Source organism: Sorex araneus, chromosome 1 (genome assembly GCF_027595985.1).
Source record: "Sorex araneus isolate mSorAra2 chromosome 1, mSorAra2.pri, whole genome shotgun sequence".
Classification (NCBI taxonomy): domain Eukaryota; kingdom Metazoa; phylum Chordata; class Mammalia; order Eulipotyphla; family Soricidae; genus Sorex; species Sorex araneus.
The window spans coordinates 348,392,371-348,405,188 of NC_073302.1; the positions used below are offsets into that span (position 1 = coordinate 348,392,371).

At 42.1% G+C, this 12,818-nt stretch overlaps 1 protein-coding gene across 1 annotated transcript in view; it reads left to right on the forward strand.

Moving 5' to 3' along the window:
* BBS9 (Bardet-Biedl syndrome 9) overlaps window positions 1-12,818 on the forward strand; it is a 546,484-nt gene that overhangs the window by 481,571 nt on the left and 52,095 nt on the right. The gene's annotated exons all lie outside the window — the stretch shown is intronic.

Below are 12,818 nucleotides of genomic sequence, written 5' to 3' on the forward strand. Positions count from 1 at the left end.
CAGCATCCAATATAGTCTCCTGAGCCAACTCAGCATGATCCCTAAGTACAGAGCTGGGAGTAACCCCAGAGCACCATGGGTAGGGCTCTCTAAAAATATATCAAAAACAAAAACAAACAAAAAAAGAATGAATTTCAGCCATAAGGATGTGGCACAGAAAGAAGTCCCGGTGCAGGGAAAGAGTACCCAGCTTAAACCATTCGGCGTGAGCCTCTCGTTACCATAACCCCAAGTCTCTTTTCCCTCACTAAGTCAAGTAAATGGGAAGGTGGCATGTTGTGTTACGTGAGATGGATTTTTCGAGAGACCAGTTAAAACACTTCTATCTGGATATATAGTATTGATATTATTTGCACACTATGGTTTTCTGTTTCCTCAGGGGAGAAAGTGTTTTGATTTTCTGAAGAGAACCCAAAGTAATTCTCGAGACGTTTTCATAATAAATTTGATAAAATATCTGGAGTAATCATTACAACATTTATACCATGAAAACAAATTCCAAATTATTTTGATCATGTCTTTACCCTCATTATTCCATCTGGCATTAGCGGCCTGCTCTGTTGATGACATCTGGGAGTCAGTGGCTTCACCCATTACTACCTTCTAACATCTAACCCAGTTGGAACACAGAGGTTCTCAGCCTATTCCATGGGATTGATTTCAGTTGATTATGCTTACTGATCATTTCTCCCACTCAGTTTTGCATCGCTCTGTTTTCTGCTTCCCATCCTGACTCTCTGCCACACCCACCCAGACCATGTGCCTCTTCGTTCCTTTCCCTCTGCCTTGTGAGACCCTGTCTACCCTAAGCAGCAGCCTGATGGTGTTGGCCTTTTCTTGGACCTACACTTGACTTCAACACGTCTCTGCGACCGAAAGCATCCTTGGTTATACCATTCTTTCTCAAAAGGAGATACACTTGGTCTTAAAATCAAATTCAGATTTCTTCCATGGTGACCAGAATCTTGTGTCTTCTTTCATTTTATTCCTTTATTCCCCACCCAAAGAAATTTTTTTCCTGAGTCCCCTGACCCCCTTTTTTTTTCTGTAAGTACTTGTCATTCAGTCCCATATTTGTCTAGTTTTCTTCATGACTAGTCTTTGCATATATTGTTTCTCTTGCCTAGAATATTCTTGTTTATTCACCCAAAACATTCTCCCCACCACACACACATATGATCACCAGCTCATTAGAGTCGCCATTCCATCTCTCCTCTGTTCACCCCTAGAGATACCCCTGCTCCACTTACACTCTGTCACCGGCTGGTTGTACTCACTCTTCCACCTCAGCTTCCAGTCACTGTGTGAGGAGGTCTTTCATCCTACCGTGCTTGCTCAGGAACTCATGGGCATCCTTTTCCTGGCATGAAGCACAGATCCTGACTCTGTATTGACTGTGAACTTGTTTTGTATTTCCCCACTACACGTAAGTTCATCAGAATAGAAACATGTTCTTGTTTGTGATATTTGCTACCATATACCCAGCTGATGTAGTGGGTTTCCCAAAGACAGTTGATGGGGCAATTGTATCCTCTCATGTCACCTTTTCTTGTTTCTCATGGGACTTTGTAGCCTTGTCTTAATTCCACTTGAAATCTCTAATTTTTTTTAACCATCTGATTTCTACACTTCGCTAAATTTTCTGTTCTGTTATATTACTGTCTTCTTTCTCTTTCCTTCCAGACTTATAAATTATACCAATTATACTGTGATCTCTTAAATATAAATTTGAGATGAATCTATATAGCACCATCTGTAAACAATTCATCTTTTGGCTTAAAGAACAATCTTAAGAAAGTAATTAATAGACATAGTTTTCTTAAAAGGAAGAATGGAGTTTTATTTAGGAAACAGAAGTATTTTTGCTCATTTAATCCAATGATTTTTTTTTTTAATTTTATTGAATCACCATGTGGAGGGTTACATAGTTCTCAGGATTATGTCGGTTATACAGTTCTCAAACACCCTTCACTTCACCAGTGCCCATCTTCCATCACCAACCCCCCCAGTATACCTGCCGCCCCCTCCCACCTCCCCAGTCCCAACCCTTGCACATGATATGTTTCACTTCGTTTACGCCTTATTTCGATTACATTCCATGTTTCAACACACAACTCATTACCGTTGTTGGGGTTTCCCCCAAAAAAGAAAAGCAGTCCTATTGCCAAGGAGGCATTTGATAGTTCTCCATTGCTAAGAATATAGAGATATTAAGTCCCGCTGTTTGTTACATAGTTTTTCTTTTTCCCCCTTGCCCCGCGCCACCGAGTTCACGCCTGTTTTAGTAATCGCCACGCTGCCTGACAAGGGAAAAAAAAACCGAAAAGGATGGTTATTTCCCGTCATCAGCAGGCGTGGGGCTCTGGCTTAGTTGATAGACTTGTAGAGTATCTGCAAGCAGTCTCTGGAACCGACGGTCTTGCGCTGGTGTCGGCTCCGGCTCGAGATTCCACCAGCGTCCCGCTGTTCCTTGTACATAATTTTTCCCCTTATATCCCATTCCCACGCCACCAGGTCTGTTTGCTTAATGGACATCACACTGTAGTTGATGACACACCGCGTTTCTTCCCGAGAAAGAAGAAAATTTCTTCTCAGCCGGCGTGGGGATATAGCTTAGTTCAGTCTAGTGAGATGGCTACCACTTTGATTGCCTTCAATATTTCAGCAACAGACTTACTATTAGGATCTCCCACAAAAGTCCGCCCCATTAGAAAGGAACCATTACATATTGCTCATACTAAGATGACATTAAGTCGCGCGGCCGCGGCAGCGGCCGCGCGGTTTTGGGTTTCTGTATAAAGTCCAGGGAAAGTACAACCAGAAATAACATCACTATAAACTTTTACCCTTTTATGGTGCTCATAAGATGGAGAAACCTAGAGAGAGGCTCGGCGTCTCCGTTTTGCGCTCAGGAAAACCGCGGCCCCTGCGCTGTGCTCAGGAGGGAGGAGTTGAGAGAGAGACAGGTTAAAAGAATTGGGGGATGCCCGGGTCCCACAGCTTCAGCACGCCGTGGGGTCTCTGGTCCCATGCCGGAATTAGTTCAGTGGGCTGCTTGGGGTCCGAGGGCGCTCCCTCGGGCCCCTCCATCATGCTCCTTCCACAGCCGGGTCCAAAAGGAAGCACACGTGGGGGAGGTGGGTTTAAGTATCTAACTGCGGTGGGCGGGGGTCGCCGCCCCCGCCCCCTGGGGACTCCCGCAAGCGCGCTCACGTCCTGTTTTGGCTGAATCGGTGTCTCCGTTTTGCGCTCAGGAAAACCGCGGCCCCTGCGCTGTGCTCAGGAGGGAGGAGTTGAGAGAGAGACAGGTTAAAAGAATTGGGGGATGCCCGGGTCCCACAGCTTCAGCATGCCGTGGGGTCTCTGGTCCCATGCCGGGATTAGTTCAGTGGGCTGCTTGGGGTCCGAGGGCGCTCCCTCGGGCCCCTCCATCATGCTCCTTCCACAGCCGGGTCCAAAAAAGCTCCAATGATTTTTTTTTAAGTATGTTCCAGGCACTGTACGAAGCATTCACACCAGATAATGAGAAAGACAGCATTTCTACCTTCATGGAGCTTAATTTTTAGTGGAGGAAAGCCATGTAATACCAGAAGTATTGCCAAAGAAACTTAGAGGTTTGCATGTTATATTCATGTTATATTAAGTACAGTGGAACAAACAGGAGTTGGTAGTTAGGGGTAGAGGCTACCATAGCCAAGTGCTTAGAATTGGCTTCGATGAGATCAAGAATTAAAAATTCAGAAACTAGGAAAAAATATTTTTGTAACTTTTTAAGAAAAATTGGTTTTGGGACCTTATTTTGCTGTGCTCAGGGCTTACTCCTGGTTCTGTGCTCAAGAGTCTCTTCTGGCAGAGTTTTGGGGACCAAACACGCATCAGCCACGTGCAAGGCAAATAACATACCAGCTGTACTGTCACTCCAGGCTCAGAATTCTGTAACTATAATGTCCTCTCTCTCTTCCTCCCTCCTGCCCCCCCCACATACACACACATACATATATTCAATCAAAATCTGAAGAGTATACTAATTGTCTCTAAAGCAGCAATTCTTTCCAAATCCTTTCCAAATTCACAGATCAAATCTTTACATTGTACACTTTAAATCTCTTATAGCTTGCATGCATCTGACCTGGGTTCAATCCCTGGCATCCCATATGGTCCCCCAAGCACTGCTAGGAGTAATTCCTGAGTGCAGAGCCAGGAGTAATCCTTGAGCATTGCTGGGTATGACCCATAAAGCAAAAAAAAAAAAAAACAAAACCTCTTAATCTCATAGTTTTATCAACTTTACATAAATAAGACAAATTAAAAAAGAATGTAAGGACCTGGGAGGGGGAAAGGGCTTGCATATCTAGTGATCACATCACCTCACCGTGTTGTAAGGAAGACTGTGGCAGGGAATGTCAAATCATGTTGTCTCCCTAACTTTCTCTGGGGAGAAAGCTAATATCCCCGATGTGTAGTGGAAAAGCCATCCAGTGGCTTAAGTAGGAAAGTGATATATTTTAAGGATTTCTTTCGTTGGGTTGATAAATGATTTTGAAAACAGCTGGGGTGGGAACAGAAGAAAGCTCGAAAGACTATTGTGGAAGTTTAGGTGATAGACAATGGTTGTGTGCCAGGCAGAGTGTGAATCTGGGAGATGTCAGCATATTTCAGAGGTCGGGAGACATAGAAAGAACTTGGTGGTGGATTTCATGCAAAGGAGTGAGATGGGATTGAAAGCAAAGATGAGTCTTGGAATGTTGACTGTAGGGCTGAAGTAGACAGTCGTGCTGTTGATGAAACAAGGAGATCTGAGGTCAAGTCAGTGTATGTACTTATGCGGGAGGTAGGACAGAGTAAAAGGCTCAACTTGGATCGTTTCTACATGAGAGGCGTCGCTGGCACCTCACTGTAAATGTCAAGTGGTCTGGAGCTGAAAAGAGCCGAGGTGGCAGAGAGACAGTAGGGAGACAGTGGCCTCTCTGTGGCATTTAAATCTGGCTAGGTCTCCTTCCATGGAGAGGGAGAGAGAGGGGCCTCATGTAAGCCTCGAGGCTTCCGGCATCCAGAGGTCAGAAAGAAGGACAAGCACCAACATCGGAAACTGAGAAGCAGCAGCCAAGCAATGAGTAAGAGGAAAACTGTGAGAAAGTAGCTCCATGGAAGCCAAGAGAAGGATTTTCAAGGACAGCATTGTCACCAGCTGCTGAGATGGAGCAAGTGAGGGCAGTGATGGGAGTTGGCACGCCTTCACCCAAGGATCTCATAAACTTGCTGTATTCCTTCCCTTATATATACATTCCTTATCTTTGTTGGAAATAAAGTTTTGCTTTATGTATGTCTTGCTAACCACTCCCCCCACCAAAGTCTATAGAAATAGTGACTGTACATCAGGGAGATGCAAATCAAAACAACAATGAGATATCATCTCACACTACAGAGACTGGCATACATTCAAAAGAACAAAAGCAACCAGTGCTGGCATGTGTGTGGGGAAAAAGGGACGCTCCTTCACTGTTGGTGGGAATGCCGACTGGTCCAGCCTTTCTGGAAAATAATATGGACAGTCCTTCAAAAACTAGAAATTGAGCTTCCATATGACCCTGCAATACCACTTCTTGGAATATATCCCGAGTTGCAAAAGAGCACAGTAGAAATTACATCTGTACCTATATATTCATTGCAGCACTGTTAACAATAGCCAAAATATGGAAACAACCCGAGTGCCCTAAAACAGATTAAAGAAACTTTGGTACATCTACACTATGGAATACTATGCAGCTGTTAGGAGAGATGAAGTCATGAAATTTGCTTATAAATGGATAAACATGGAGAGTATCATGCTAAGTGAAATGAGTCAGAAAGAGAGGGACAGACATAGAGGGACTTCACTCATTTGTGGAGTGTAGGGTAGCATCACATGAGGCTGACACCCAAGGACGGTAGATACAAGGGCCAGGGGGATTGCCCCATAGCTGGAAGCCTGCTTCATGAGCGGAGGGGAGAAGGCAGATGGAAGAGAGAAGAGATCACTAAGAAAGCGATGGCTGGAGGAACCAGTTGGGATGGGAGATGCATGCCGAAAGTAGATAATAGACCAAACATGATGAACTCCGAGTGTCTGTGTTGCAAGCTATAATGCCCAAAAGTAGAGAATATGGGGAATATTTTCTGCCATAGAGGCAGGGGGAGGTTGGGAAAGGGGGGATATACCCGGGATATTGGTGGTGGGGAATGTACACTGGTGGAGGGATGGGTGTTTGATCATTGTGAGATTGTAACCCAAACATGAAAGCTTGTAACTATCTCACGGTGATTCAATAAAGTTTAAAAAAAAAGAAATAGTGACTGTAAGTGTGGTATTAAGTCAGTAGTTCCTCCCCATCACATTTTTAAAAGCACTGTAGCACTGTAGCACTGTCATCCCATTGTTCATCAATTTGCTTGAGTGGGCACCAGTAACATCTCCATTGTGAGACTTGTTGTGACTGTTTCTGGCATATTGAATACGGCACAAGTATCTTGCCTCTTTTGAAAGAGAGACACAATATTAAATACATTCCTAATTAAAACAATGCCAAGTTTCTTATTTTACTTCTGGGCCCTTCATAACCTGACTTAATCAATTAGCCTTTATTCTCCTGTGTCTTTTTTTTTATCCTGAATGCTGTTTTAGACAGTGTAGTAGGCAGTAGAAAAATAACGGTGAGCGAAACAGTCTTGGTCTCTACCATAACGCCCATGTTATTAATTAGTGGACTGGTCATGCACCTGGTTACAAAGCCAGAGTAAATGTTGGGAAGACAAGAGATGATGAATGCACATTTTTGTGAAATAGCAATAAATATCAAGAGGACCATATATATATAAGAACTTTTTCGGGAGGTAAATTCAAGAGGTTTTGATCATTATTGGAGATAAAGTCTGAGAGTGAGGGAAAAGGCATTCAAGGAGTCCCCGTGGTGACTGTTCCTTGAAGGGCATCTCGGGAAGGACAAGACTTTGGAGAGACACATCTTGAGCTTGATTCTGTCCATGTGGAATTTGAATGTTCATCTCATGTTAGCCTTCCCTGCAGGAAGCTTTCCCTAAATATTTCACTCTGTGTAATTATTATAACATCAACAGATTAAATAATGTTAGTCGTTTCCTATGCCTGGTTTTATGCTGGCAGTATTTTCCCTTGACACTTTATGTCAGGGTCAAGTTCTTTAATTGTTTGTAGGTATATTCTTAGTAAGACACAAAAATCCCTGTGGACACTGTAGCATACATGATTACTGTTTATGTTTGTATAACTTGCAGGACTTAGTAGAGTGTGATGTTATGTAGAGTACATATTTGGATTCAGATGTTTCTAGATGACTTTCTTGAGATACAGCCTAATTTCTTATGGGATAATCAATAACCTACAAAGAGTTGTTAGATAACAAGTATCTTCTAGAACAGTGGAAATGAGTGACTATTTTTAATAAAATAAGTGAATTATATATTATGACATACTAGTGAAATATGTTACCTATCTGGAATTACTTCCTAATTAAAATCATGAAATTCCTCCTTACTGTACTGAATAGACTTTAACCTAACTTCAAGTAACAAGGAACCCTCAGGAGTTTCCCCAGTCTTAAATTTTGCCTGTTGTGAGTTTTTTCTTCAATATATTGTAGCACTGTAGCACTGTCGTCCTGTTGTTAATTGATTTGCTCAAGCAGGCACCAGTAACATCTCCATTGTGAGACTTGTTCCTGTTTTTGGCATATCGAATATGCCACAGAGAGCTTGCCAGGCTCTGCCATGTGGGCAAGATACTCTCGGTAGTTTGCTAAACTCTCTGAGAGGGACAGACGAATTGAACCCGGGCCGGCCACATGCAAGACAAACGCCCAACCCACTGTCCTATCACTCCTGTCCTCTTCAGTATATTGCAAAACATTATCTGAATTTGCATCTTTAATAGAATTTGATAGCTCTCTTTATACTTCATGTTGACCTCAGAGATTTTACTGTTGGAAGGTTGGGATTTTATTTTCCCAGCTGTTTAAATGTAATATATTTGAAGACAGAAGCACTGTCCTCTAAGTTTATAGCCTAAATAAATCTACTTTAAAGGTGTGCTGTTCCCATGCCAGGTGGCATAATGGGATGACATATGAGCTATTCACATTTGAAGACCTGGCACAAAATTCATCTCAAGATGCCAGGAAAATGACTTTAGAGGTGTCAGTTTGCTGGAGTTCTTGGTGGGCATCTGAGAACATTTCAGAACCATTGTAAGATCTAACATAATATATCCTCTGTAAATTATATTGCCATACTATACACCTAAGGTATAAAAGGGCGATTTGAATGATGAGTTGGCATTCCAAGATCTCATTTCAATAAATGAGAAATAGCAGCCTGCCTAAAAGAAGACCAGTTTACTCTGAAGTGTTGTATATAGGATTGGGAATTGAAATTAAAAAATTTCTGTTTCTTTAGTTTTTATCTGTTTCATTAGTATTTTAGGAAATATTTACCTAAGTCCCCTTCCATGAGTCTATATCATTTTAGGCATAAATTTTATAACAAGACCTGTACCTCTACTTTCTCTGGCTTTAGGTCTTTTACAGATGCCAATAATAATATTTCAAGAAGTGTTGTGATAAACTTATTAGTACTCCAGAAGAAAAATATCATGGTAACCCTGTCTTGAATACCATAGAATCATCTCCCAGTAATCCCAAGGTTCTTCATTGGCCTGCTTATCTGAACATCTTTTACTTTTTTCATCTGCATTTGCCAAGATTGTATAGTAATTACACACTCACTTTCCATTTAAGTCATTTTTGAATTACTTAAAAGGCCATCATCATTAACTCATATTTAATATCTGAATCTAAGGTTTCCTTATTGTAGTAACACATTGTTTGCTAGCCAGAAACATCACTTAATTTGAAAAAGCATAAAATGCTCAAAGGTACCAGTCAGACTTTGATTTTTATTGTGAAAATTCATTTCGGTAAGTCACAGGCATGCCCTAATTAACAGGATCTCTTTTCTCCCTATTCCCCCCCACCCTGAATTTTGCATCAGCCTTTTTCACAGGGCGTTCTGGTTAGTGGTTGTGATCAGAGGTGACTAACCAGTGGCATTGTGATGGTGGACCATGACAGCAGATGAGGAATGATCCTTGGCAAAAACTGTCCTCTTTCACTCCCAAGAGCAGGTTTCAGTATGAAGAACTAAGTTGCACATGTGCTGTGGCTTTTCAGCATTTCTGAGTACCCAATCCAAGCTATTCCCTCGGGGTGCTTGCAGACTCTCTTTTTTCCTATGACCCTAGAGTTGGCAGGAAACAGCTTCCATGGAGTGCAGGATGCTTAAATACTGACAGATGGTTTTTTTGGTGGATTTCTCTCCACTGGCTCTTTTTTCACTCTGACTCTTCGCATCTCAGGATCCTTCTCTTGATGATGTTCTAATGCATCTTTCTACCCATAACAGTCCATGTTCTGGGCTGTGCTCTGTGGTCCAGTTCCTGTACTGGACTTAAGGCAGAGCCCTAAGTTGGATCATGAAGTCATTTTATCAAAAATTTTGAACATAATTTGGGACAAATTGTACTTAACAAAAGAATCAATTTCCTTGTAAAATATATTTTAATTATTAGTTCATAAATCTTAAAAATTCATATATTGTAGACATCTTCCTTGAGTAGCTACTATGATCCTTTTGCCCTGACTCTACCTGGTTTGAGCCTGGACATGTTGTGACGAACAAAATTGGCACAACTCTTGCCTCCTAAACCTCCGTCTGGTGGGGGAGGAAGACAGTACACAGATAATTAGAAAGATAATTACAAAATGTGGCAGAAACATGCTGGGAGGGTTATAGAGAGTCCCTCATAGAGAATCTGCTTAGGGCTGCCTTTCTGAGGACACGTTACCTGGAAAGATGGGCAGGAGATGAGCAGGGGAAAGTTTATGGAGACACATGTAGGGCTGAAGGTGAGGAGAGCAGTGACCATCCCAGAGAGGGAGCAGAAAACCCAGTTTTCATAGTGAAAAAGGCCACGGTGACTGGGAAACTGGGAGTAACAGAAGTTGGGTCGGTAAAGGTGAAAGTGACTGATCATAGAGAATGCCTTTTTTTTTCAATGCTTAGGGTGTTTTGTTTTGTTTTGTTTTTAATGAAAATTCTTGAAAAATCTTCTGTGGATCTGTTATCTCTGAGCCCAAGTAAAAGGTGACACTCCTAGTCTTGTTAGTCAACCTGCAATTAGGGTCTGGAATAGCTGTACGCAGAGGTGAACAGCATGTTGAAAAAGCTCTTTATTGCATTCAAAGGCCTGAGCCTGCTCAGTTTTCAGACATTTATCACTTGAGAGCAGAGTAGTGGGAAAGTTTAAAAGGCTAAAGCAATAACACTTGAGAAAATGAATAATTTAGAATGAAAGAAATCATGAATAATTAATTGTAAAAAAAAAGAATCCTCACTTGAGATTAGAGATTCATAACTTTCATTTCATAGCAAAATATAGTTGTCTGCTATGCAGTCCTGACTCACTTCATCTAAGTACAATTAGGCCCAACACATTAGTGCATTGATGTGCAGACTTACAACTGGCTTCTTGTGTTGAAGTCATTAAATTTTAATGTATTCAGCTTAAGCATAAGTGGTCACAGATGATTCATAACCCTGCTCACTGCTTTTGGTGAAAATGATCGTCAGCAAGAGAATTGTCCCCAATGGCCATACTTATCTTCGTAGCCGATTTCCTAAACATGTTTGTGTCTATAGGAGACCAGGAATAAACATTGCACAGCTGATGGGTAAAGCACCAGGATAATTGCCCTAGAACCGCAGGATATTTGATTATGATAAAGTAGAACTTGCTAGCTCTTGACATTTTCTTCTCTCCTTCCTGGTGTCAGGAGGGTAACAAGTGATATACACTGCTCTTAAAGGATGAGTTTAGCAACCCGTGAGTGTTTGTTCCTTTAAAAAATATATGCCTGAGTGCCCTAAAACAGATGACTGGTTAAAGGAACTTTGGTACATCTACACTATGGAATATTATGCAGCTGTTAGGAGACATGAAGTCATGAAATTTGCTTATAAATGGATAAACATGGAGAGTATCATGCTAAGTGAAATGAGTCAGAAAGAGAGGGACAGACATAGAGGGACTTCACTCATTTGTGGAGTGTAGGGTAGCATCACATGAGGCTGACACCCAAGGACGGTAGATACAAGGGCCAGGGGGATTGCCCCATAGCTGGAAGACTGCTTCATGAGCGGAGGGGAGAAGGCAGATGGAAGAGAGAAGGAATCACTAAGAAAGCGATGGCTGGAGGAACCAGTTGGGATGGGAGATGCATGCCGAAAGTAGATAATAGACCAAACATGATGAACTCTGAGTGTCTGTGTTGCAAGCTATAATGCCCCAAAGTAGAGAATATGGGGAATATTTTCTGCCATAGAGGCAGGGGGAGGTTGGGAAAGGGGGGTATATCCGGGATATTGGTGGTGGGAAATGTGCACTGGTGGAGAGATGGGTGTTTGATCATTGTGAGATTGTAACCCAAACATAAAAGCTTGTAACTATCTCACGGTGATTCAATAAAATTAAAAAAAAAATTTAAAATAAATAAATAAATAATATATGCCTAAAGTTGCTGACAGGATTACTGCCTCATCACTTAGCCGCCAGGCCTAGGAGCAAGATGAGCAGCAAGCTTGCCCAGCTGAAACCTTTTGATAGCAGTGTAATCCAATAAAAATAGCATTGTGGCTTGAACATAGGAGATTTACTAGCCTGGTAATTACATAAGTGCTCACCTGACCCATGCACTCTCCAGTTATTGAGAAATGTCAGCCTAGCACACTAGCAGTGGGGTTTAGTTATCTTGTGCAATTCATGTGGACACATACGATGTTATCCTGTTCAGACAGAGCTGAAGCCCTTGATTGTCCTCACAGTGGCTCCCAGCTACAAGCCAGAGCTGATGAGTCTGACCTCTGTACCGCTGTGTTTCTAGCCACTTTGTGATTCGCACCAGCAACCTCGCTGACCCCTTGACTCTGGGGGTTCCAAGAAGAAATCGTGCTCTTCCTTCCCTTGGGTCTCCCTGTCCTCCAGCATGTAACTTTGCCTCTCCCATCTGGTTTAGCCCTGTGGTCCTTCACCACACAGGATTGTCTGAGGCTGCTGCTGCCTCTATCCCAAGTCTTACTGTCCTTTTCTTCCTGAGCACTACCCCTGCTTGCCTACATGGGATGGCAGGGGTCAAGATCCCCTACTACCACCCTACTGGGAGCCTTTTAAAGATAGAGATAGTGTTTCATACCCTTGGAACCCCTAACCACTAAAACCATGTCTAATCCATGATAGATATTTGATGCTGGGGTGTATTGGTGAATATAGCATGTCTCGTTGTTGACCCTAAATGACTGAGTCAACAACTGATTCTTCACTATGCTAGTCTAGGGATCATCCTGGATTATTTTGATAATTGCAAAGTAATCAAACTTTGGTGTCCTCATCATATTACAAACAATTTAACTGTTTCCTTTTTAATTAAAGACACTTTTACAATCTCTTTACTTAACGAAGGAGCATGGTCTAAACTTGCCAGAAGTCTATAAAAGTCTCATGAGACTCATTCATTAACTATTATAAGATTAGCTACACCTGGTATAGACTTTGGTTCAGGTGCTCTGAGAACTGCATTTGTCCGAGCAAGGTCAAAAAAAAGACAGTGCTGCTGCTGGAAGTCCCTTGCCATCTGTGGAAGCTTCAGTGGCTATGCTACCTCCATAAATCAAGCAAAAATATGTTAGGACTGGAA